Here is a 26,805-nt window from a genome sequence, read left to right on the forward strand (position 1 = left end):
AGGTCATCGAGTTCCGTGATGAAGTCATATAGATACATTGTAATGTCATCGAGTTCCGTGATGATGTCATAGTGTTACATTGTGAGGTCATCAAGTTCCGTGATGATGTCATAGAGATACATTGTGAGGTCATCAAGTTCCGTGATGATGTCATAGAGATACATTGTGAGGTCATCGAGTTCCGTGATGATGTCATAGAGATACATTGTGATGTCATCGAGTTCCGTGATGATGTCATAGAGATACATTGTGAGGTCATCGAGCTCCGTGATGATGTCATAGAGATACATTGTGATGTCATCGAGTTCCGTGATGATGTCATAGAGATACATTGTGATGTCATCGAGTTTCGTGATTATGTCATAGAGATGCATTGTGAGGTCATCGACTTACATTGTGAGGTCATCGAGTTCCGTGATGATGTCATAGAGATGCTTTGTGAGGTCATCGACTTACATTGTGAGGTTATCGAGTTCCGTGATGATGTCATATAGATACATTGTGATGTCATCGAGTTCCGTGATGATGTCATAGTGTTACATTGTGAGGTCATCAAGTTCCTTGATGATGTCATAGAGATTCATTGTGATGTCATCGAGTTCCGTGATGATCTCATAGAGATACATTGTGATGTCATTGAGTTCCGTGATGATGTCATAGAGATACATTATGATGTCATCGAGTTCCGTGATGATGTTATAGAGATACATTGTGAGGTCATCGAGTTCCGTGATGATGTCATAGAGATGCTTTGTGAGGTCATCGACTTACATTGTGAGGTTATCGAGTTCCGTGATGATGTCATATAGATACATTGTGATGTCATCGAGTTCCGTGATGATGTCATAGTGTTACATTGTGAGGTCATCAAGTTCCTTGATGATGTCATAGAGATTCATTGTGATGTCATCGAGTTCCGTGATGATCTCATAGAGATACATTGTGATGTCATTGAGTTCCGTGATGATGTCATAGAGATACATTGTGAGGTCATCGAGTTCCGTGATGATGTCATAGTGTTACATTGTGAGGTCATCGAGTTCCGTGATGATGTCATAGAGTTACATTGTGAGGTCATCGAGTTCCGTGATGATGTCATAGAGATACATTGTGAGGTCATCGAGTTCCGTGATGATGTCATAGACTTACATTGAGATGTCATCGAGTTCCGTGATGATGTCATAGAGATACATTGCGAGGTCATCGAGTTCCGTGATGATGTCATAGTGTTACATTGTGACGTCATCAAGTTCCGTGATGATGTCATAGAGATGCATTGTGAGGTCATCGACTTACATTGTGAGGTCATCGAGTTCTGTGATGATGTCATAGATACATTGTGATGTCATTGAGTTCCGTGATGATGTCATAGAGATACATTGTGAGGTCATCGAGTTCCGTGATGATGTCATAGACTTACGTTTTAATGTCATCGAGTTCCGTGATGATGTCATTGAGATACATTGTGAGGTCATCGAGTTCCGTGATGATGTCATGGAGATGCTTTGTGAGGTCATCGACTTACATTGTGAGGTCATCGAGTTCCGTGATGATGTCATAGACTTACATTGTGATGTCATCGAGTTCCGTGATGATGTCATAGAGATGCTTTGTGAGGTCATCGAGTTCCGTGATGATGTCATAGTGTTACATTGTGAGGTCATCAAGTTCCGTGATGATGTCATAGAGATACATTGTGATGTCATCGAGTTCCGTGATGATGTCATGGAGATGCTTTGTGAGGTCATCGACTTACATTGTGAGGTCATCGAGTTCCGTGATGATGTCATAGACTTACATTGTGATGTCATCGAGTTCCGTGATGATGTCATAGAGATACATTGTGAGGTCATCGAGTTCCGTGATGATGTCATAGACTTACATTGTGATTTCATCCAGTTCCGTGATGATGTCATAGAGATACATTGTGAAGTCATCGAGTTCCGTGATGATGTCATAGTGTTACATTGTAAGGTCATCAAGTTCCGTGATGATGTCATAGACATACATTGTGATGTCAAAGTGTTACATTGTAAGGTCATCAAGTTCCGTGATGATGTCATAGACATACATTGTGATGTCATCGACTTACATTGTGATGTCATCGAGTTCCGTGATGATGTCATAGAGATACATTGTGAGGTCATCGAGTTCCGTGATGATGTCATAGACTTACATTGTGATTTCATCCAGTTCCGTGATGATGTCATAGAGATACATTGTGAAGTCATCGAGTTCCGTGATGATGTCATAGTGTTACATTGTGAGGTCATCGAGTTCCGTGATGATGTCATAGAGATGCTTTGTGAGGTCATCGACTTACATTGTGAGGTCATCGAGTTCCGTGATGATGTCATAGAGTTACATTGTGAGGTCATCGAGTTCCGTGATGATGTCATAGAGATACATTGTGAGGTCATTGAGTTCCGTGATGATGTCATAGAGATACATTGTGATGTCATCGAGTTCCGTGATGATGTCATAGAGATACATTGTGATGTCATCGAGTTTCGTGATGATGTCATAGAGATGCATTGTGAGGTCATCGACTTTCATTGTGATGTCATCGAGTTCCGTCATGATGTCATAGAGTTACATTGTGAGGTCATCGAGTTCCGTGATGATGTCATAGAGATACATTGTGAGGTCATCGAGTTCCGTGATGATGTCATAGAGATACATTGTGATGTCATCGAGTTCCGTGATGATGTCATAGAGATACATTGTGAGGTCATCGAGTTCCGTGATGATGTCATAGACTTACATTGTGATGTCATCGAGTTCCGTGATGATGTCATAGAGATCCATTGTGAGGTCATCGAGTTCCGTAATGATGTCATAGAGATACATTATGATGTCATCGAGTTCCGTGATGATGTTATAGAGATACATTGTGAGGTCATCGAGTTCCGTGATGATGTCATAGAGATGCTTTGTGAGGTCATCGACTTACATTGTGAGGTCATCGAGTTCCGTGATGAAGTCATATAGATACATTGTAATGTCATCGAGTTCCGTGATGATGTCATAGTGTTACATTGTGAGGTCATCAAGTTCCGTGATGATGTCATAGAGATACATTGTGAGGTCATCAAGTTCCGTGATGATGTCATAGAGATACATTGTGAGGTCATCGAGTTCCGTGATGATGTCATAGAGATACATTGTGATGTCATCGAGTTCCGTGATGATGTCATAGAGATACATTGTGAGGTCATCGAGCTCCGTGATGATGTCATAGAGATACATTGTGATGTCATCGAGTTCCGTGATGATGTCATAGAGATACATTGTGATGTCATCGAGTTTCGTGATTATGTCATAGAGATGCATTGTGAGGTCATCGACTTACATTGTGAGGTCATCGAGTTCCGTGATTATGTCTTACATTGTGATGTCATTGAGTTCCGTGATGATGTCATAGAGATACATTGTGATGTCATCGAGTTCCGTGATGATGTCATACATTGTGATGTCATTGAGTTCTGTGATGATGTCATAGAGATACATTGTGAGGTCATCGAGTTCCGTGTTGATGTCATAGACTTACATTGTGATGTCATCAAGTTCCGTGATGATGTCATAGAGATACATTGTGAGGTCATCGAGTTCCGTGATGATGTCATAGTGTTAAATTGTGAGGTCATCAAGTTCCGTGATGATGTCATAGAGATACATTGTGATGTCATCGAGTTCCGTGATGATGTCATAGAGATGCTTTGTGAGGTCATCGAGTTCCGTGATGATGTCATAGTGTTACATTGTGAGGTCATCAAGTTCCGTGATGATGTCATAGAGATACATTGTGATGTCATCGAGTTCCGTGATGATGTCATGGAGATGCTTTGTGAGGTCATCGACTTACATTGTGAGGTCATCGAGTTCCGTGATGATGTCATAGACTTACATTGTGATGTCATCCAGTTCCGTGATGATGTCATAGAGATCCATTGTGAGGTCATCGAGTTCCGTGATGATGTCATAGTGTTACATTGTGAGGTCATCGAGTTCCGTGATGTAATAGAGATACATTGTGATGTCATTAAGTTCCGTGATGATGTCATAGAGATGCTTTGTGAGGTCATCGACTTACATTTTGAGGTCATCGAGTTCCGTGATGATGTCATAGTGTTACATTGTGAGGTCATCGAGTTCCGTGATGATGTCATAGAGATGCTTTGTGAGGTCATCGACTTACATTGTGAGGTCATCGAGTTCCGTGATGATGTCATAGAGTTACATTGTGAGGTCATCGAGTTCCGTGATGATGTCATAGAGATACATTGTGAGGTCATCGAGTTCCGTGATGATGTCATAGAGATACATTGTGATGTCATCGAGTTCCGTGATGATGTCATAGAGATACATTGTGATGTCATCGAGTTTCGTGATGATGTCATAGAGATGCATTGTGAGGTCATCGACTTTCATTGTGATGTCATCGAGTTCCGTGATGATGTCATAGAGTTACATTGTGAGGTCATCGAGTTCCGTGATGATGTCATAGAGATACATTGTGAGGTCATCGAGTTCCGTGATGATGTCATAGAGATACATTGTGATGTCATCGAGTTCCGTGATGATGTCATAGAGATACATTGTGAGGTCATCGAGTTCCGTGATGATGTCATAGACTTACATTGTGATGTCATCGAGTTCCGTGATGATGTCATAGAGATCCATTGTGAGGTCATCGAGTTCCGTAATGATGTCATAGAGATACATTATGATGTCATCGAGTTCCGTGATGATGTTATAGAGATACATTGTGAGGTCATCGAGTTCCGTGATGATGTCATAGAGATGCTTTGTGAGGTCATCGACTTACATTGTGAGGTCATCGAGTTCCGTGATGAAGTCATATAGATACATTGTAATGTCATCGAGTTCCGTGATGATGTCATAGTGTTACATTGTGAGGTCATCAAGTTCCGTGATGATGTCATAGAGATACATTGTGATGTCATCGAGTTCCGTGATGATGTCATGGAGATGCTTTGTGAGGTCATCTACTTACATTGTGAGGTCATCGAGTTCCGTGATGATGTCATAGACTTACATTGTGATGTCATCGAGTTCCGTGATGATGTCATAGAGATACATTGTGAGGTCATCGAGTTCCGTGATGATGTCATAGACTTACATTGTGACTTCATCCAGTTCCGTGATGATGTCATAGAGATACATTGTGAAGTCATCGAGTTCCGTGATGATGTCATAGTGTTACATTGTAAGGTCATCAAGTTCCGTGATGATGTCATAGACTTACATTGTGATGTCATCGAGTTTCGTGATGATGTCATAGAGATGCTTTATGAGGTCATCGACTTACATTGTGAGGTCATCGAGTTCCGTGATGATGTCATAGAGATACATTGTGGGGTCATCGAGTTCCGTGATGATGTCATAGAGATACATTGTGAGGTCATCGAGTTCCGTGATGATGTCATAGAGATACATTGTGAGGTCATCGAGTTCCGTGATGATGTCATAGACTTACATTGTGATGTCATCCTGTTCCGTGATGATGTCATAGAGATCCATTGTGAGGTCATCGAGTTCCGTGATGATGTCATAGTGTTACATTGTGAGGTCATCGAGTTCCGTGATGTAATAGAGATACATTGTGATGTCATTAAGTTCCGTGATGATGTCATAGAGATGCTTTGTGAGGTCATCGACTTACATTTTGAGGTCATCGAGTTCCGTGATGATGTCATAGTGTTACATTGTGAGGTCATCAAGTTCCCTGATGATGTCATAGAGATACATTGTGATGTCATCGAGTTCCGTGATGATCTCATAGAGATACATTGTGATGTCATCGAGTTCCGTGATGATGTCATAGAGATACATTGTGAGGTCATCGAGTTCCGTGATGATGTCATAGTGTTACATTGTGATGTCATCACGTTCCGTGATGATGTCATAAAGATACAATTTGATGTCATCGAGTTCCGTGATGATGTCATAGAGATACATTGTGAGGTCATCGAGTTCCGTGATGACGTCATAGACTTACATTGTGATGTCATCGAGTTCCGTGATGATGTCATAGAGATACATTGTGAGGTCATCGAGTTCCGTGATGATGTCATAGTGTTACATTGTGACGTCATCAAGTTCCGTGATGATGTCATAGAGATGCATTGTGAGGTCATCGACTTACATTGTGAGGTCATCGAGTTCCGTGATGATGTCATACATTGTGATGTCATTGAGTTCCGTGATGATGTCATAGAGATACATTGTGATGTCATCGAGTTCCGTGATGATGTCATAGAGATACATTGTGATGTTATTGAGTTCTGTGATGATGTCATAGAGATACATTGTGTTGTCATCGAGTTCCGTGATGATGTCATAGAGATACATTGTGAGGTCATCGAGTTCCGTGATGATGTCATAGACTTACATTGTGATGTCATCGAGTTCCGTGATGATGTCATAGAGATCCATTGTGAGGTCATCGAGTTCCGTGATGATGTCATAGAGATACATTATGATGTCATCGAGTTCCGTGATGATGTTATAGAGATACATTGTGAGGTCATCGAGTTCCGTGATGATGTCATAGAGATGCTTTGTGAGGTCATCGACTTACATTGTGAGGTTATCGAGTTCCGTGATGATGTCATATAGATACATTGTGATGTCATCGAGTTCCGTGATGATGTCATAGTGTTACATTGTGAGGTCATCAAGTTCCTTGATGATGTCATAGAGATTCATTGTGATGTCATCGAGTTCCGTGATGATCTCATAGAGATACATTGTGATGTCATTGAGTTCCGTGATGATGTCATAGAGATACATTGTGAGGTCATCGAGTTCCGTGATGATGTCATAGTGTTACATTGTGAGGTCATCGAGTTCCGTGATGATGTCATAGAGTTACATTGTGAGGTCATCGAGTTCCGTGATGATGTCATAGAGATACATTGTGAGGTCATCGAGTTCCGTGATGATGTCATAGACTTACATTGAGATGTCATCGAGTTCCGTGATGATGTCATAGAGATACATTGCGAGGTCATCGAGTTCCGTGATGATGTCATAGTGTTACATTGTGACGTCATCAAGTTCCGTGATGATGTCATAGAGATGCATTGTGAGGTCATCGACTTACATTGTGAGGTCATCGAGTTCTGTGATGATGTCATAGATACATTGTGATGTCATTGAGTTCCGTGATGATGTCATAGAGATACATTGTGAGGTCATCGAGTTCCGTGATGATGTCATAGACTTACGTTTTAATGTCATCGAGTTCCGTGATGATGTCATAGAGATACATTGTGAGGTCATCGAGTTCCGTGATGATGTCATGGAGATGCTTTGTGAGGTCATCGACTTACATTGTGAGGTCATCGAGTTCCGTGATGATGTCATAGACTTACATTGTGATGTCATCGAGTTCCGTGATGATGTCATAGAGATGCTTTGTGAGGTCATCGAGTTCCGTGATGATGTCATAGTGTTACATTGTGAGGTCATCAAGTTCCGTGATGATGTCATAGAGATACATTGTGATGTCATCGAGTTCCGTGATGATGTCATGGAGATGCTTTGTGAGGTCATCGACTTACATTGTGAGGTCATCGAGTTCCGTGATGATGTCATAGACTTACATTGTGATGTCATCGAGTTCCGTGATGATGTCATAGAGATACATTGTGAGGTCATCGAGTTCCGTGATGATGTCATAGACTTACATTGTGATTTCATCCAGTTCCGTGATGATGTCATAGAGATACATTGTGAAGTCATCGAGTTCCGTGATGATGTCATAGTGTTACATTGTAAGGTCATCAAGTTCCGTGATGATGTCATAGACATACATTGTGATGTCATAGTGTTACATTGTAAGGTCATCAAGTTCCGTGATGATGTCATAGACATACATTGTGATGTCATCGACTTACATTGTGATGTCATCGAGTTCCGTGATGATGTCATAGAGATACATTGTGAGGTCATCGAGTTCCGTGATGATGTCATAGACTTGCATTGTGATTTCATCCAGTTCCGTGATGATGTCATAGAGATACATTGTGAAGTCATCGAGTTCCGTGATGATGTCATAGTGTTACATTGTGAGGTCATCGAGTTCCGTGATGATGTCATAGAGATGCTTTGTGAGGTCATCGACTTACATTGTGAGGTCATCGAGTTCCGTGATGATGTCATAGAGTTACATTGTGAGGTCATCGAGTTCCGTGATGATGTCATAGAGATACATTGTGAGGTCATTGAGTTCCGTGATGATGTCATAGAGATACATTGTGATGTCATCGAGTTCCGTGATGATGTCATAGAGATACATTGTGATGTCATCGAGTTTCGTGATGATGTCATAGAGATGCATTGTGAGGTCATCGACTTTCATTGTGATGTCATCGAGTTCCGTGATGATGTCATAGAGTTACATTGTGAGGTCATCGAGTTCCGTGATGATGTCATAGAGATACATTGTGAGGTCATCGAGTTCCGTGATGATGTCATAGAGATACATTGTGATGTCATCGAGTTCCGTGATGATGTCATAGAGATACATTGTGAGGTCATCGAGTTCCGTGATGATGTCATAGACTTACATTGTGATGTCATCGAGTTCCGTGATGATGTCATAGAGATCCATTGTGAGGTCATCGAGTTCCGTAATGATGTCATAGAGATACATTATGATGTCATCGAGTTCCGTGATGATGTTATAGAGATACATTGTGAGGTCATCGAGTTCCGTGATGATGTCATAGAGATGCTTTGTGAGGTCATCGACTTACATTGTGAGGTCATCGAGTTCCGTGATGAAGTCATATAGATACATTGTAATGTCATCGAGTTCCGTGATGATGTCATAGTGTTACATTGTGAGGTCATCAAGTTCCGTGATGATGTCATAGAGATACATTGTGATGTCATCGAGTTCCGTGATGATGTCATGGAGATGCTTTGTGAGGTCATCTACTTACATTGTGAGGTCATCGAGTTCCGTGATGATGTCATAGACTTACATTGTGATGTCATCGAGTTCCGTGATGATGTCATAGAGATACATTGTGAGGTCATCGAGTTCCGTGATGATGTCATAGACTTACATTGTGACTTCATCGAGTTCCGTGATGATGTCATAGAGATACATTGTGAAGTCATCGAGTTCCGTGATGATGTCATAGTGTTACATTGTAAGGTCATCAAGTTCCGTGATGATGTCATAGACTTACATTGTGATGTCATCGAGTTTCGTGATGATGTCATAGAGATGCTTTATGAGGTCATCGACTTACATTGTGAGGTCATCGAGTTCCGTGATGATGTCATAGAGATACATTGTGAGGTCATCGAGTTCCGTGATGATGTCATAGAGATACATTGTGAGGTCATCGAGTTCCGTGATGATGTCATAGAGATACATTGTGAGGTCATCGAGTTCCGTGATGATGTCATAGACTTACATTGTGATGTCATCCAGTTCCGTGATGATGTCATAGAGATCCATTGTGAGGTCATCGAGTTCCGTGATGATGTCATAGTGTTACATTGTGAGGTCATCGAGTTCCGTGATGTAATAGAGATACATTGTGATGTCATCGAGTTCCGTGATGATCTCATAGAGATACATTGTGATGTCATCGAGTTCCGTGATGATGTCATAGAGATACATTGTGAGGTCATCGAGTTCCGTGATGATGTCATAGTGTTACATTGTGATGTCATCACGTTCCGTGATGATGTCATAAAGATACAATTTGATGTCATCGAGTTCCGTGATGATGTCATAGAGATACATTGTGAGGTCATCGAGTTCCGTGATGACGTCATAGACTTACATTGTGATGTCATCGAGTTCCGTGATGATGTCATAGAGATACATTGTGAGGTCATCGAGTTCCGTGATGATGTCATAGTGTTACATTGTGACGTCATCAAGTTCCGTGATGATGTCATAGAGATGCATTGTGAGGTCATCGACTTACATTGTGAGGTCATCGAGTTCCGTGATGATGTCATACATTGTGATGTCATTGAGTTCCGTGATGATGTCATAGAGATACATTGTGATGTCATCGAGTTCCGTGATGATGTCATAGAGATACATTGTGATGTTATTGAGTTCTGTGATGATGTCATAGAGATACATTGTGTTGTCATCGAGTTCCGTGATGATGTCATAGAGATACATTGTGAGGTCATCGAGTTCCGTGATGATGTCATAGACTTACATTGTGATGTCATCGAGTTCCGTGATGATGTCATAGAGATCCATTGTGAGGTCATCGAGTTCCGTGATGATGTCATAGAGATACATTATGATGTCATCGAGTTCCGTGATGATGTTATAGAGATACATTGTGAGGTCATCGAGTTCCGTGATGATGTCATAGAGATGCTTTGTGAGGTCATCGACTTACATTGTGAGGTTATCGAGTTCCGTGATGATGTCATATAGATACATTGTGATGTCATCGAGTTCCGTGATGATGTCATAGTGTTACATTGTGAGGTCATCAAGTTCCTTGATGATGTCATAGAGATTCATTGTGATGTCATCGAGTTCCGTGATGATCTCATAGAGATACATTGTGATGTCATTGAGTTCCGTGATGATGTCATAGAGATACATTATGATGTCATCGAGTTCCGTGATGATGTTATAGAGATACATTGTGAGGTCATCGAGTTCCGTGATGATGTCATAGAGATGCTTTGTGAGGTCATCGACTTACATTGTGAGGTTATCGAGTTCCGTGATGATGTCATATAGATACATTGTGATGTCATCGAGTTCCGTGATGATGTCATAGTGTTACATTGTGAGGTCATCAAGTTCCTTGATGATGTCATAGAGATTCATTGTGATGTCATCGAGTTCCGTGATGATCTCATAGAGATACATTGTGATGTCATTGAGTTCCGTGATGATGTCATAGAGATACATTGTGAGGTCATCGAGTTCCGTGATGATGTCATAGTGTTACATTGTGAGGTCATCGAGTTCCGTGATGATGTCATAGAGTTACATTGTGAGGTCATCGAGTTCCGTGATGATGTCATAGAGATACATTGTGAGGTCATCGAGTTCCGTGATGATGTCATAGACTTACATTGAGATGTCATCGAGTTCCGTGATGATGTCATAGAGATACATTGCGAGGTCATCGAGTTCCGTGATGATGTCATAGTGTTACATTGTGACGTCATCAAGTTCCGTGATGATGTCATAGAGATGCATTGTGAGGTCATCGACTTACATTGTGAGGTCATCGAGTTCTGTGATGATGTCATAGATACATTGTGATGTCATTGAGTTCCGTGATGATGTCATAGAGATACATTGTGAGGTCATCGAGTTCCGTGATGATGTCATAGACTTACGTTTTAATGTCATCGAGTTCCGTGATGATGTCATAGAGATACATTGTGAGGTCATCGAGTTCCGTGATGATGTCATGGAGATGCTTTGTGAGGTCATCGACTTACATTGTGAGGTCATCGAGTTCCGTGATGATGTCATAGACTTACATTGTGATGTCATCGAGTTCCGTGATGATGTCATAGAGATGCTTTGTGAGGTCATCGAGTTCCGTGATGATGTCATAGTGTTACATTGTGAGGTCATCAAGTTCCGTGATGATGTCATAGAGATACATTGTGATGTCATCGAGTTCCGTGATGATGTCATGGAGATGCTTTGTGAGGTCATCGACTTACATTGTGAGGTCATCGAGTTCCGTGATGATGTCATAGACTTACATTGTGATGTCATCGAGTTCCGTGATGATGTCATAGAGATACATTGTGAGGTCATCGAGTTCCGTGATGATGTCATAGACTTACATTGTGATTTCATCCAGTTCCGTGATGATGTCATAGAGATACATTGTGAAGTCATCGAGTTCCGTGATGATGTCATAGTGTTACATTGTAAGGTCATCAAGTTCCGTGATGATGTCATAGACATACATTGTGATGTCAAAGTGTTACATTGTAAGGTCATCAAGTTCCGTGATGATGTCATAGACATACATTGTGATGTCATCGACTTACATTGTGATGTCATCGAGTTCCGTGATGATGTCATAGAGATACATTGTGAGGTCATCGAGTTCCGTGATGATGTCATAGACTTACATTGTGATTTCATCCAGTTCCGTGATGATGTCATAGAGATACATTGTGAAGTCATCGAGTTCCGTGATGATGTCATAGTGTTACATTGTGAGGTCATCGAGTTCCGTGATGATGTCATAGAGATGCTTTGTGAGGTCATCGACTTACATTGTGAGGTCATCGAGTTCCGTGATGATGTCATAGAGTTACATTGTGAGGTCATCGAGTTCCGTGATGATGTCATAGAGATACATTGTGAGGTCATTGAGTTCCGTGATGATGTCATAGAGATACATTGTGATGTCATCGAGTTCCGTGATGATGTCATAGAGATACATTGTGATGTCATCGAGTTTCGTGATGATGTCATAGAGATGCATTGTGAGGTCATCGACTTTCATTGTGATGTCATCGAGTTCCGTCATGATGTCATAGAGTTACATTGTGAGGTCATCGAGTTCCGTGATGATGTCATAGAGATACATTGTGAGGTCATCGAGTTCCGTGATGATGTCATAGAGATACATTGTGATGTCATCGAGTTCCGTGATGATGTCATAGAGATACATTGTGAGGTCATCGAGTTCCGTGATGATGTCATAGACTTACATTGTGATGTCATCGAGTTCCGTGATGATGTCATAGAGATCCATTGTGAGGTCATCGAGTTCCGTAATGATGTCATAGAGATACATTATGATGTCATCGAGTTCCGTGATGATGTTATAGAGATACATTGTGAGGTCATCGAGTTCCGTGATGATGTCATAGAGATGCTTTGTGAGGTCATCGACTTACATTGTGAGGTCATCGAGTTCCGTGATGAAGTCATATAGATACATTGTAATGTCATCGAGTTCCGTGATGATGTCATAGTGTTACATTGTGAGGTCATCAAGTTCCGTGATGATGTCATAGAGATACATTGTGATGTCATCGAGTTCCGTGATGATGTCATAGAGATACATTTTGAGGTCATCGAGTTCCGTGATTATGTCATAGTGTTACATTGTGATGTCATCAAGTTCCGTGATGATGTCATATAGATACATTTCGATGTCATCGAGTTCCGTGATGATGTCATAGAGATACATTGTGAGGTCATCAAGTTCCGTGATGATGTCATAGAGATACATTGTGAGGTCATCGAGTTCCGTGATGATGTCATAGAGATACATTGTGATGTCATCGAGTTCCGTGATGATGTCATAGAGATACATTGTGAGGTCATCGAGCTCCGTGATGATGTCATAGAGATACATTGTGATGTCATCGAGTTCCGTGATGATGTCATAGAGATACATTGTGATGTCATCGAGTTTCGTGATTATGTCATAGAGATGCATTGTGAGGTCATCGACTTACATTGTGAGGTCATCGAGTTCCGTGATTATGTCTTACATTGTGATGTCATTGAGTTCCGTGATGATGTCATAGAGATACATTGTGATGTCATCGAGTTCCGTGATGATGTCATACATTGTGATGTCATTGAGTTCTGTGATGATGTCATAGAGATACATTGTGAGGTCATCGAGTTCCGTGTTGATGTCATAGACTTACATTGTGATGTCATCAAGTTCCGTGATGATGTCATAGAGATACATTGTGAGGTCATCGAGTTCCGTGATGATGTCATAGTGTTAAATTGTGAGGTCATCAAGTTCCGTGATGATGTCATAGAGATACATTGTGATGTCATCGAGTTCCGTGATGATGTCATAGAGATGCTTTGTGAGGTCATCGAGTTCCGTGATGATGTCATAGTGTTACATTGTGAGGTCATCAAGTTCCGTGATGATGTCATAGAGATACATTGTGATGTCATCGAGTTCCGTGATGATGTCATGGAGATGCTTTGTGAGGTCATCGACTTACATTGTGAGGTCATCGAGTTCCGTGATGATGTCATAGACTTACATTGTGATGTCATCGAGTTCCGTGATGATGTCATAGAGATACATTGTGAGGTCATCGAGTTCCGTGATGATGTCATAGACTTACATTGTGATTTCATCCAGTTCCGTGATGATGTCATAGAGATACATTGTGAAGTCATCGAGTTCCGTGATGATGTCATAGTGTTACATTGTAAGGTCATCAAGTTCCGTGATGATGTCATAGACATACATTGTGATGTCATCGAGTTCCGTGATGATGTCATAGAGATGCTTTGTGAGGTCATCGACTTACATTGTGAGGTCATCGAGTTCCGTGATGATGTCATAGAGATACATTGTGATGTCATCGAGTTCCGTGATGATGTCATAGAGATACATTGTGAGGTCATCGAGTTCCGTGATGATGTCATAGAGATACATTGTGAGGTCATCGAGTTCCGTGATGATGTCATAGAGATACATTGTGAGGTCATCGAGTTCCGTGATGATGTCATAGACTTACATTGTGATGTCATCCAGTTCCGTGATGATGTCATAGAGATCCATTGTGAAGTCATCGAGTTCCGTGATGATGTCATAGTGTTACATTGTGAGGTCATCGAGTTCCGTGATGTAATAGAGATACATTGTGATGTCATTAAGTTCCGTGATGATGTCATAGAGATGCTTTGTGAGGTCATCGACTTACATTGTGAGGTCATCGAGTTCCGTGATGATGTCATATAGATACATTGTGATGTCATCGAGTTCCGTGATGATGTCATAGTGTTACATTGTGAGGTCATCAAGTTCCCTGATGATGTCATAGAGATACATTGTGATGTCATCGAGTTCCGTGATGATCTCATAGAGATACATTGTGATGTCATCGAGTTCCGTGATGATGTCATAGAGATACATTGTGAGGTCATCGAGTTCCGTGATGATGTCATAGTGTTACATTGTGATGTCATCACGTTCCGTGATGATGTCATAAAGATACATTTTGATGTCATCGAGTTCCGTGATGATGTCATAGAGATACATTGTGAGGTCATCGAGTTCCGTGATGACGTCATAGACTTACATTGTGATGTCATCGAGTTCAGTGATGATGTCATAGAGATACATTGTGAGGTCATCGAGTTCCGTGATGATGTCATAGTGTTACATTGTGACGTCATCAAGTTCCGTGATGATGTCATAGAGATGCATTGTGAGGTCATCAACTTACATTGTGAGGTCATCGAGTTCCGTGATGATGTCATACATTGTGATGTCATCGAGTTCCGTGATGATGTCATACATTGTGATGTCATTGAGTTCCCTGATGATGTCATAGAGATACATTGTGATGTCATCGAGTTCCGTGATGATCTCATAGAGATACATTGTGATGTCATCGAGTTCCGTGATGATGTCATAGAGATACATTGTGAGGTCATCGAGTTCCGTGATGATGTCATAGTGTTACATTGTGATGTCATCACGTTCCGTGATGATGTCATAAAGATACATTGTGATGTCATCGAGTTCCGTGATGATGTCATAGATACATTGTGATGTTATTGAGTTCTGTGATGATGTCATAGAGATACATTGTGATGTCATCGAGTTCCGTGATAATGTCATAGAGATACATTGTGAGGTCATCGAGTTCCGTGATGATGTCATAGACTTACATTGTGATGTCATCGAGTTCCGTGATGATGTCATAGAGATCCATTGTGAGGTCATCGAGTTCCGTGATGATGTCATAGAGATACATTATGATGTCATCGAGTTCCGTGATGATGTCATAGAGATGCTTTGTGAGGTCATCGACTTACATTGTGAGGTCATCGAGTTCCGTGATGATGTCATATAGATACATTGTGATGTCATCGAGTTCCGTGATGATGTCATAGTGTTACATTGTGAGGTCATCAAGTTCCGTGATGATGTCATAGAGATACATTGTGAGGTCATCGAGTTCCGTGATGATGTCATAGACTTACATTGTGATGTCATCGAGTTCCGTGATGATGTCATAGAGATCCATTGTGAGGTCATCGAGTTCCGTAATGATGTCATAGAGATACATTATGATGTCATCGAGTTCCGTGATGATGTTATAGAGATACATTGTGAGGTCATCGAGTTCCGTGATGATGTCATAGAGATGCTTTGTGAGGTCATCGACTTACATTGTGAGGTCATCGAGTTCCGTGATGAAGTCATATAGATACATTGTAATGTCATCGAGTTCCGTGATGATGTCATAGTGTTACATTGTGAGGTCATCAAGTTCCGTGATGATGTCATAGAGATACATTGTGATGTCATCGAGTTCCGTGATGATGTCATAGAGATACATTTTGAGGTCATCGAGTTCCGTGATTATGTCATAGTGTTACATTGTGATGTCATCAAGTTCCGTGATGATGTCATATAGATACATTTCGATGTCATCGAGTTCCGTGATGATGTCATAGAGATACATTGTGAGGTCATCAAGTTCCGTGATGATGTCATAGAGATACATTGTGAGGTCATCGAGTTCCGTGATGATGTCATAGAGATACATTGTGATGTCATTGAGTTCCGTGATGATGTCATAGAGATACATTGTGAGGTCATCGAGCTCCGTGATGATGTCATAGAGATACATTGTGATGTCATTGAGTTCCGTGATGATGTCATAGAGATACATTGTGATGTCATCGAGTTTCGTGATTATGTCATAGAGATGCATTGTGAGGTCATCGACTTACATTGTGAGGTCATCGAGTTCCGTGATTATGTCTTACATTGTGATGTCATTGAGTTCCGTGATGATGTCATAGAGATACATTGTGATGTCATCGAGTTCCGTGATGATGTCATACATTGTGATGTCATTGAGTTCTGTGATGATGTCATAGAGATACATTGTGAGGTCATCGAGTTCCGTGTTGATGTCATAGACTTACATTGTGATGTCATCAAGTTCCGTGATGATGTCATAGAGATACATTGTGAGGTCATCGAGTTCCGTGATGATGTCATAGAGATACATTGTGATGTAATCGAGTTCCGTGATGATGTCATAGAGATACATTGTGAGGTCATCGAGCTCCGTGATGATGTCATAGAGATACATTGTGATGTCATCGAGTTCCGTGATGATGTCATAGAGATACATTGTGATGTCATCGAGTTTCGTGATTATGTCGTAGAGATGCATTGTGAGGTCATCGACTTACATTGTGAGGTCATCGAGTTCCGTGATTATGTCTTACATTGTGATGTCATTGAGTTCCGTGATGATGTCATAGAGATACATTGTGATGTCATCGAGTTCCGTGATGATGTCATACATTGTGATGTCATTGAGTTCTGTGATGATGTCATAGAGATACATTGTGAGGTCATCGAGTTCCGTGTTGATGTCATAGACTTACATTGTGATGTCATCGAGTTCCGTGATGATGTCATAGAGATACATTGTGAGGTCATCGAGTTCCGTGATGATGTCATAGACTTACATTGTGATGTCATCGAGTTCCGTGATGATGTCATAGAGATCCATTGTGAGGTCATCGAGTTCCGTAATGATGTCATAGAGATACATTATGATGTCATCGAGTTCCGTGATGATGTTATAGAGATACATTGTGAGGTCATCGAGTTCCGTGATGATGTCATAGAGATGCTTTGTGAGGTCATCGACTTACATTGTGAGGTCATCGAGTTCCGTGATGAAGTCATATAGATACATTGTAATATCATCGAGTTCCGTGATGATGTCATAGTGTTACATTGTGAGGTCATCAAGTTCCGTGATGATGTCATAGAGATACATTGTGATGTCATCGACTTCCGTGATGATGTCATAGAGATACATTTTGAGGTCATCGAGTTCCGTGATTATGTCATAGTGTTACATTGTGATGTCATCAAGTTCCGTGATGATGTCATATAGATACATTTCGATGTCATCGAGTTCCGTGATGATGTCATAGAGATACATTGTGAGGTCATCAAGTTCCGTGATGATGTCATAGAGATACATTGTGAGGTCATCGAGTTCCGTGATGATGTCATAGAGATACATTGTGATGTCATCGAGTTCCGTGATGATGTCATAGAGATACATTGTGAGGTCATCGAGCTCCGTGATGATGTCATAGAGATACATTGTGATGTCATCGAGTTCCGTGATGATGTCATAGAGATACATTGTGATGTCATCGAGTTTCGTGATTATGTCATAGAGATGCATTGTGAGGTCATCGACTTACATTGTGAGGTCATCGAGTTCCGTGATTATGTCTTACATTGTGATGTCATTGAGTTCCGTGATGATGTCATAGAGATACATTGTGATGTCATCGAGTTCCGTGATGATGTCATACATTGTGATGTCATTGAGTTCTGTGATGATGTCATAGAGATACATTGTGAGGTCATCGAGTTCCGTGTTGATGTCATAGACTTACATTGTGATGTCATCAAGTTCCGTGATGATGTCATAGAGATACATTGTGAGGTCATCGAGTTCCGTGATGATGTCATAGTGTTAAATTGTGAGGTCATCAAGTTCCGTGATGATGTCATAGAGATACATTGTGATGTCATCGAGTTCCGGGATGATGTCATAGAGATGCTTTGTAAGGTCATCGAGTTCCGTGATGATGTCATAGTGTTACATTGTGAGGTCATCAAGTTCCGTGATAATGTCATAGAGATACATTGTGATGTCATCGAGTTCCGTGATGATGTCATGGAGATGCTTTGTGAGGTCATCGACTTACATTGTGAGGTCATCGAGTTCCGTGATGATGTCATAGACTTACATTGTGATGTCATCGAGTTCCGTGATGATGTCATAGAGATACATTGTGAGGTCATCGAGTTCCGTGATGATGTCATAGACTTACATTGTGATTTCATCCAGTTCCGTGATGATGTCATAGAGATACATTGTGAAGTCATCGAGTTCCGTGATGATGTCATAGTGTTACATTGTAAGGTCATCAAGTTCCGTGATGATGTCATAGACATACATTGTGATGTCATCGAGTTCCATGATGATGTTATAGAGATGCTTTGTGAGGTCATCGACTTACATTGTGAGGTCATCGAGTTCCGTGATGATGTCATAGAGATACATTGTGAGGTCATCGAGTTCCGTGATGATGTCATAGAGATACATTGTGAGGTTATCGAGTTCCGTGATGATGTCATAGAGATACATTGTGAGGTCATCGAGTTCCGTGATGATGTCATAGAGATACATTGTGAGGTCATCGAGTTCCGTGATGATGTCATAGACTTACATTGTGATGTCATCCAGTTCCGTGATGATGTCATAGAGATCCATTGTGAGGTCATTGAGTTCCGTGATGATGTCATAGTGTTACATTGTGAGGTCATCGAGTTCCGTGATGTAATAGAGATACATTGTGATGTCATTAAGTTCTGTGATGATGTCATAGAGATGCTTTGTGAGGTCATCGACTTACATTGTGAGGTCATCGAGTTCCGTGATGATGTCATAGTGTTACATTGTGAGGTCATCAAGTTCCCTGATGATGTCATAGAGATACATTGTGATGTCATCGAGTTCCGTGATGATCTCATAGAGATACATTGTGATGTCATCGAGTTCCGTGATGATGTCATAGAGATACATTGTGAGGTCATCGAGTTCCGTGATGATGTCATAGTGTTACATTGTGATGTCATCACGTTCCGTGATGATGTCATAAAGATACATTTTGATGTCATCGAGTTCCGTGATGATGTCATAGAGATACATTGTGAGGTCATCGAGTTCCGTGATGACGTCATAGACTTACATTGTGATGTCATCGAGTTCCGTGATGATGTCATAGAGATACATTGTGAGGTCATCGAGTTCCGTGATGATGTCATAGTGTTACATTGTGACGTCATCAAGTTCCGTGATGATGTCATAGAGATGCATTGTGAGGTCATCGACTTACATTGTGAGGTCATCGAGTTCCGTGATGATGTCATACATTGTGATGTCATTGAGTTCCGTGATGATGTCATAGAGATACATTGTGATGTCATCGAGTTCCGTGATGATGTCATAGAGATACATTGTGATGTTATTGAGTTCTGTGATGATGTCATAGAGATACATTGTGATGTCATCGAGTTCCGTGATGATGTCATAGAGATACATTGTGAGGTCATCGAGTTCCGTGATGATGTCATAGACTTACATTGTGATGTCATCGAGTTCCGTGATGATGTCATAGAGATCCATTGTGAGGTCATCGAGTTCCGTGATGATGTCATAGAGATACATTATGATGTCATCGAGTTCCGTGATGATGTTATAGAGATACATTGTGAGGTCATCGAGTTCCGTGATGATGTCATAGAGATGCTTTGTGAGGTCATCGACTTACATTGTGAGGTTATCGAGTTCCGTGATCATGTCATATAGATACATTGTGATGTCATCGAGTTCCGTGATGATGTCATAGTGTTACATTGTGAGGTCATCAAGTTCCGTGATGATGTCATAGAGATTCATTGTGATGTCATCGAGTTCCGTGATGATCTCATAGAGATACATTGTGATGTCATTGAGTTCCGTGATGATGTCATAGAGATACATTGTGAGGTCATCGAGTTCCGTGATGATGTCATAGTGTTACATTGTGAGGTCATCGAGTTCCGTGATGATGTGATAGAGTTACATTGTGAGGTCATCGAGTTCCGTGATGATGTCATAGAGATACATTGTGAGGTCATCGAGTTCCGTGATGATGTCATAGACTTACATTGAGATGTCATCGAGTTCCGTGATGATGTCATAGAGATACATTGCGAGGTCATCGAGTTCCGTGATGATGTCATAGTGTTACATTGTGACGTCATCAAGTTCCGTGATGATGTCATAGAGATGCATTGTGAGGTCATCGACTTACATTGTGAGGTCATCGAGTTCTGTGATGATGTCATAGATACATTGTGATGTCATTGAGTTCCGTGATGATGTCATAGAGATACATTGTGAGGTCATCGAGTTCCGTGATGATGTCATAGACTTACGTTTTAATGTCATCGAGTTCCGTGATGATGTCATAGAGATACATTGTGAGGTCATCGAGTTCCGTGATGATGTCATGGAGATGCTTTGTGAGGTCATCGACTTACATTGTGAGGTCATCGAGTTCCGTGATGATGTCATAGACTTACATTGTGATGTCATCGAGTTCCGTGATGATGTCATAGAGATGCTTTGTGAGGTCATCGAGTTCCGTGATGATGTCATAGTGTTACATTGTGAGGTCATCAAGTTCCGTGATGATGTCATAGAGATTCATTGTGATGTCATCGAGTTCCGTGATGATGTCATGGAGATGCTTTGTGAGGTCATCGACTTACATTGTGAGGTCATCGAGTTCCGTGATGATGTCATAGACTTACATTGTGATGTCATCGAGTTCCGTGATGATGTCATAGAGATACATTGTGAGGTCATCGAGTTCCGTGATGATGTCATAGACTTACATTGTGATTTCATCCAGTTCCGTGATGATGTCATAGAGATACATTGTGAAGTCATCGAGTTCCGTGATGATGTCATAGTGTTACATTGTGAGGTCATCAAGTTCCGTGATGATGTCATAGACATACATTGTGATGTCATAGTGTTACATTGTAAGGTCATCAAGTTCCGTGATGATGTCATAGACATACATTGTGATGTCATCGACTTACATTGTGATGTCATCGAGTTCCGTGATGATGTCATAGAGATACATTGTGAGGTCATCGAGTTCCGTGATGATGTCATAGACTTACATTGTGATTTCATCCAGTTCCGTGATGATGTCATAGAGATACATTGTGATGTCATCGAGTTCCGTGATGATGTCATAGAGATACATTGTGATGTCATCGAGTTTCGTGATGATGTCATAGAGATGCATTGTGAGGTCATCGACTTTCATTGTGATGTCATCGAGTTCCGTGATGATGTCATAGAGTTACATTGTGAGGTCATCGAGTTCTGTGATGATGTCATAGAGATACATTGTGAGGTCATCGAGTTCCGTGATGATGTCATAGAGATACATTGTGATGTCATCGAGTTCCGTGATGATGTCATAGAGATACATTGTGAGGTCATCGAGTTCCGTGATGATGTCATAGACTTACATTGTGATGTCATCGAGTTCCGTGATGATGTCATAGAGATCCATTGTGAGGTCATCGAGTTCCGTAATGATGTCATAGAGATACATTATGATGTCATCGAGTTCCGTGATGATGTTATAGAGATACATTGTGAGGTCATCGAGTTCCGTGATGATGTCATAGAGATGCTTTGTGAGGTCATCGACTTACATTGTGAGGTCATCGAGTTCCGTGTTGAAGTCATATAGATACATTGTAATGTCATCGAGTTCCGTGATGATGTCATAGTGTTACATTGTGAGGTCATCAAGTTCCGTGATGATGTCATAGAGATACATTGTGATGTCATCGAGTTCCGTGATGATGTCATAGAGATACATTTTGAGGTCATCGAGTTCCGTGATTATGTCATAGTGTTACATTGTGATGTCATCAAGTTCCGTGATGATGTCATATAGATACATTTCGATGTCATCGAGTTCCGTGATGATGTCATAGAGATACATTGTGAGGTCATCAAGTTCCGTGATGATGTCATAGAGATACATTGTGAGGTCATCGAGTTCCGTGATGATGTCATAGAGATACATTGTGATGTCATTGAGTTCCGTGATGATGTCATAGAGATACATTGTGAGGTCATCGAGCTCCGTGATGATGTCATAGAGATACATTGTGATGTCATCGAGTTCCGTGATGATGTCATAGAGATACATTGTGATGTCATCGAGTTTCGTGATTATGTCATAGAGATGCATTGTGAGGTCATCGACTTACATTGTGAGGTCATCGAGTTCCGTGATTATGTCTTACATTGTGATGTCATTGAGTTCCGTGATGATGTCATAGAGATACATTGTGATGTCATCGAGTTCCGTGATGATGTCATACATTGTGATGTCATTGAGTTCTGTGATGATGTCATAGAGATACATTGTGAGGTCATCGAGTTCCGTGTTGATGTCATAGACTTACATTGTGATGTCATCAAGTTCCGTGATGATGTCATAGAGATACATTGTGAGGTCATCGAGTTCCGTGATGATGTCATAGTGTTAAATTGTGAGGTCATCAAGTTCCGTGATGATGTCATAGAGATACATTGTGATGTAATCGAGTTCCGTGATGATGTCATAGAGATACATTGTGAGGTCATCGAGCTCCGTGATGATGTCATAGAGATACATTGTGATGTCATCGAGTTCCGTGATGATGTCATAGAGATACATTGTGATGTCATCGAGTTTCGTGATTATGTCGTAGAGATGCATTGTGAGGTCATCGACTTACATTGTGAGGTCATCGAGTTCCGTGATTATGTCTTACATTGTGATGTCATTGAGTTCCGTGATGATGTCATAGAGATACATTGTGATGTCATCGAGTTCCGTGATGATGTCATACATTGTGATGTCATTGAGTTCTGTGATGATGTCATAGAGATACATTGTGAGGTCATCGAGTTCCGTGTTGATGTCATAGACTTACATTGTGATGTCATCGAGTTCCGTGATGATGTCATAGAGATACATTGTGAGGTCATCGAGTTCCGTGATGATGTCATAGACTTACATTGTGATGTCATCGAGTTCCGTGATGATGTCATAGAGATCCATTGTGAGGTCATCGAGTTCCGTAATGATGTCATAGAGATACATTATGATGTCATCGAGTTCCGTGATGATGTTATAGAGATACATTGTGAGGTCATCGAGTTCCGTGATGATGTCATAGAGATGCTTTGTGAGGTCATCGACTTACATTGTGAGGTCATCGAGTTCCGTGATGAAGTCATATAGATACATTGTAATGTGATCGAGTTCCGTGATGATGTCATAGTGTTACATTGTGAGGTCATCAAGTTCCGTGATGATGTCATAGAGATACATTGTGATGTCATCGAGTTCCGTGATGATGTCATAGAGATACATTTTGAGGTCATCGAGTTCCGTGATTATGTCATAGTGTTACATTGTGATGTCATCAAGTTCCGTGATGATGTCATATAGATACATTACGATGTCATCGAGTTCCGTGATGATGTCATAGAGATACATTGTGAGGTCATCAATTTCCGTGATGATGTCATAGAGATACATTGTGAGGTCATCGAGTTCCGTGATGATGTCATAGAGATACATTGTGATGTAATCGAGTTCCGTGATGATGTCATAGAGATACATTGTGAGGTCATCGAGCTCCGTGATGATGTCATAGAGATACATTGTGATGTCATCGAGTTCCGTGATGATGTCATAGAGATACATTGTGATGTCATCGAGTTTCGTGATTATGTCATAGAGATGCATTGTGAGGTCATCGACTTACATTGTGAGGTCATCGAGTTCCGTGATTATGTCTTACATTGTGATGTCATTGAGTTCCGTGATGATGTCATAGAGATACATTGTGATGTCATCGAGTTCCGTGATGATGTCATACATTGTGATGTCATTGAGTTCTGTGATGATGTCATAGAGATACATTGTGAGGTCATCGAGTTCCGTGTTGATGTCATAGACTTACATTGTGATGTCATCGAGTTCCGTGATGATGTCATAGAGATACATTGTGAGGTCATCGAGTTCCGTGATGATGTCATAGACTTACATTGTGATGTCATCGAGTTCCGTGATGATGTCATAGAGATCCATTGTGAGGTCATCGAGTTCCGTAATGATGTCATAGAGATACATTATGATGTCATCGAGTTCCGTGATGATGTTATAGAGATACATTGTGAGGTCATCGAGTTCCGTGATGATGTCATAGAGATGCTTTGTGAGGTCATCGACTTACATTGTGAGGTCATCGAGTTCCGTGATGAAGTCATATAGATACATTGTAATATCATCGAGTTCCGTGATGATGTCATAGTGTTACATTGTGAGGTCATCAAGTTCCGTGATGATGTCATAGAGATACATTGTGATGTCATCGACTTCCGTGATGATGTCATAGAGATACATTTTGAGGTCATCGAGTTCCGTGATTATGTCATAGTGTTACATTGTGATGTCATCAAGTTCCGTGATGATGTCATATAGATACATTTCGATGTCATCGAGTTCCGTGATGATGTCATAGAGATACATTGTGAGGTCATCAAGTTCCGTGATGATGTCATAGAGATACATTGTGAGGTCATCGAGTTCCGTGATGATGTCATAGAGATACATTGTGATGTCATCGAGTTCCGTGATGATGTCATAGAGATACATTGTGAGGTCATCGAGCTCCGTGATGATGTCATAGAGATACATTGTGATGTCATCGAGTTCCGTGATGATGTCATAGAGATACATTGTGATGTCATCGAGTTTCGTGATTATGTCATAGAGATGCATTGTGAGGTCATCGACTTACATTGTGAGGTCATCGAGTTCCGTGATTATGTCTTACATTGTGATGTCATTGAGTTCCGTGATGATGTCATAGAGATACATTGTGATGTCATCGAGTTCCGTGATGATGTCATACATTGTGATGTCATTGAGTTCTGTGATGATGTCATAGAGATACATTGTGAGGTCATCGAGTTCCGTGTTGATGTCATAGACTTACATTGTGATGTCATCAAGTTCCGTGATGATGTCATAGAGATACATTGTGAGGTCATCGAGTTCCGTGATGATGTCATAGTGTTAAATTGTGAGGTCATCAAGTTCCGTGATGATGTCATAGAGATACATTGTGATGTCATCGAGTTCCGGGATGATGTCATAGAGATGCTTTGTAAGGTCATCGAGTTCCGTGATGATGTCATAGTGTTACATTGTGAGGTCATCAAGTTCCGTGATAATGTCATAGAGATACATTGTGATGTCATCGAGTTCCGTGATGATGTCATGGAGATGCTTTGTGAGGTCATCGACTTACATTGTGAGGTCATCGAGTTCCGTGATGATGTCATAGACTTACATTGTGATGTCATCGAGTTCCGTGATGATGTCATAGAGATACATTGTGAGGTCATCGAGTTCCGTGATGATGTCATAGACTTACATTGTGATTTCATCCAGTTCCGTGATGATGTCATAGAGATACATTGTGAAGTCATCGAGTTCCGTGATGATGTCATAGTGTTACATTGTAAGGTCATCAAGTTCCGTGATGATGTCATAGACATACATTGTGATGTCATCGAGTTCCATGATGATGTTATAGAGATGCTTTGTGAGGTCATCGACTTACATTGTGAGGTCATCGAGTTCCGTGATGATGTCATAGAGATACATTGTGAGGTCATCGAGTTCCGTGATGATGTCATAGAGATACATTGTGAGGTTATCGAGTTCCGTGATGATGTCATAGAGATACATTGTGAGGTCATCGAGTTCCGTGATGATGTCATAGAGATACATTGTGAGGTCATCGAGTTCCGTGATGATGTCATAGACTTACATTGTGATGTCATCCAGTTCCGTGATGATGTCATAGAGATCCATTGTGAGGTCATTGAGTTCCGTGATGATGTCATAGTGTTACATTGTGAGGTCATCGAGTTCCGTGATGTAATAGAGATACATTGTGATGTCATTAAGTTCCGTGATGATGTCATAGAGATGCTTTGTGAGGTCATCGACTTACATTGTGAGGTCATCGAGTTCCGTGATGATGTCATAGTGTTACATTGTGAGGTCATCAAGTTCCCTGATGATGTCAT

The sequence above is a fragment of the Leptodactylus fuscus genome, chromosome 2 (assembly GCF_031893055.1).
Source record: "Leptodactylus fuscus isolate aLepFus1 chromosome 2, aLepFus1.hap2, whole genome shotgun sequence".
NCBI lineage: Eukaryota > Metazoa > Chordata > Amphibia > Anura > Leptodactylidae > Leptodactylus > Leptodactylus fuscus.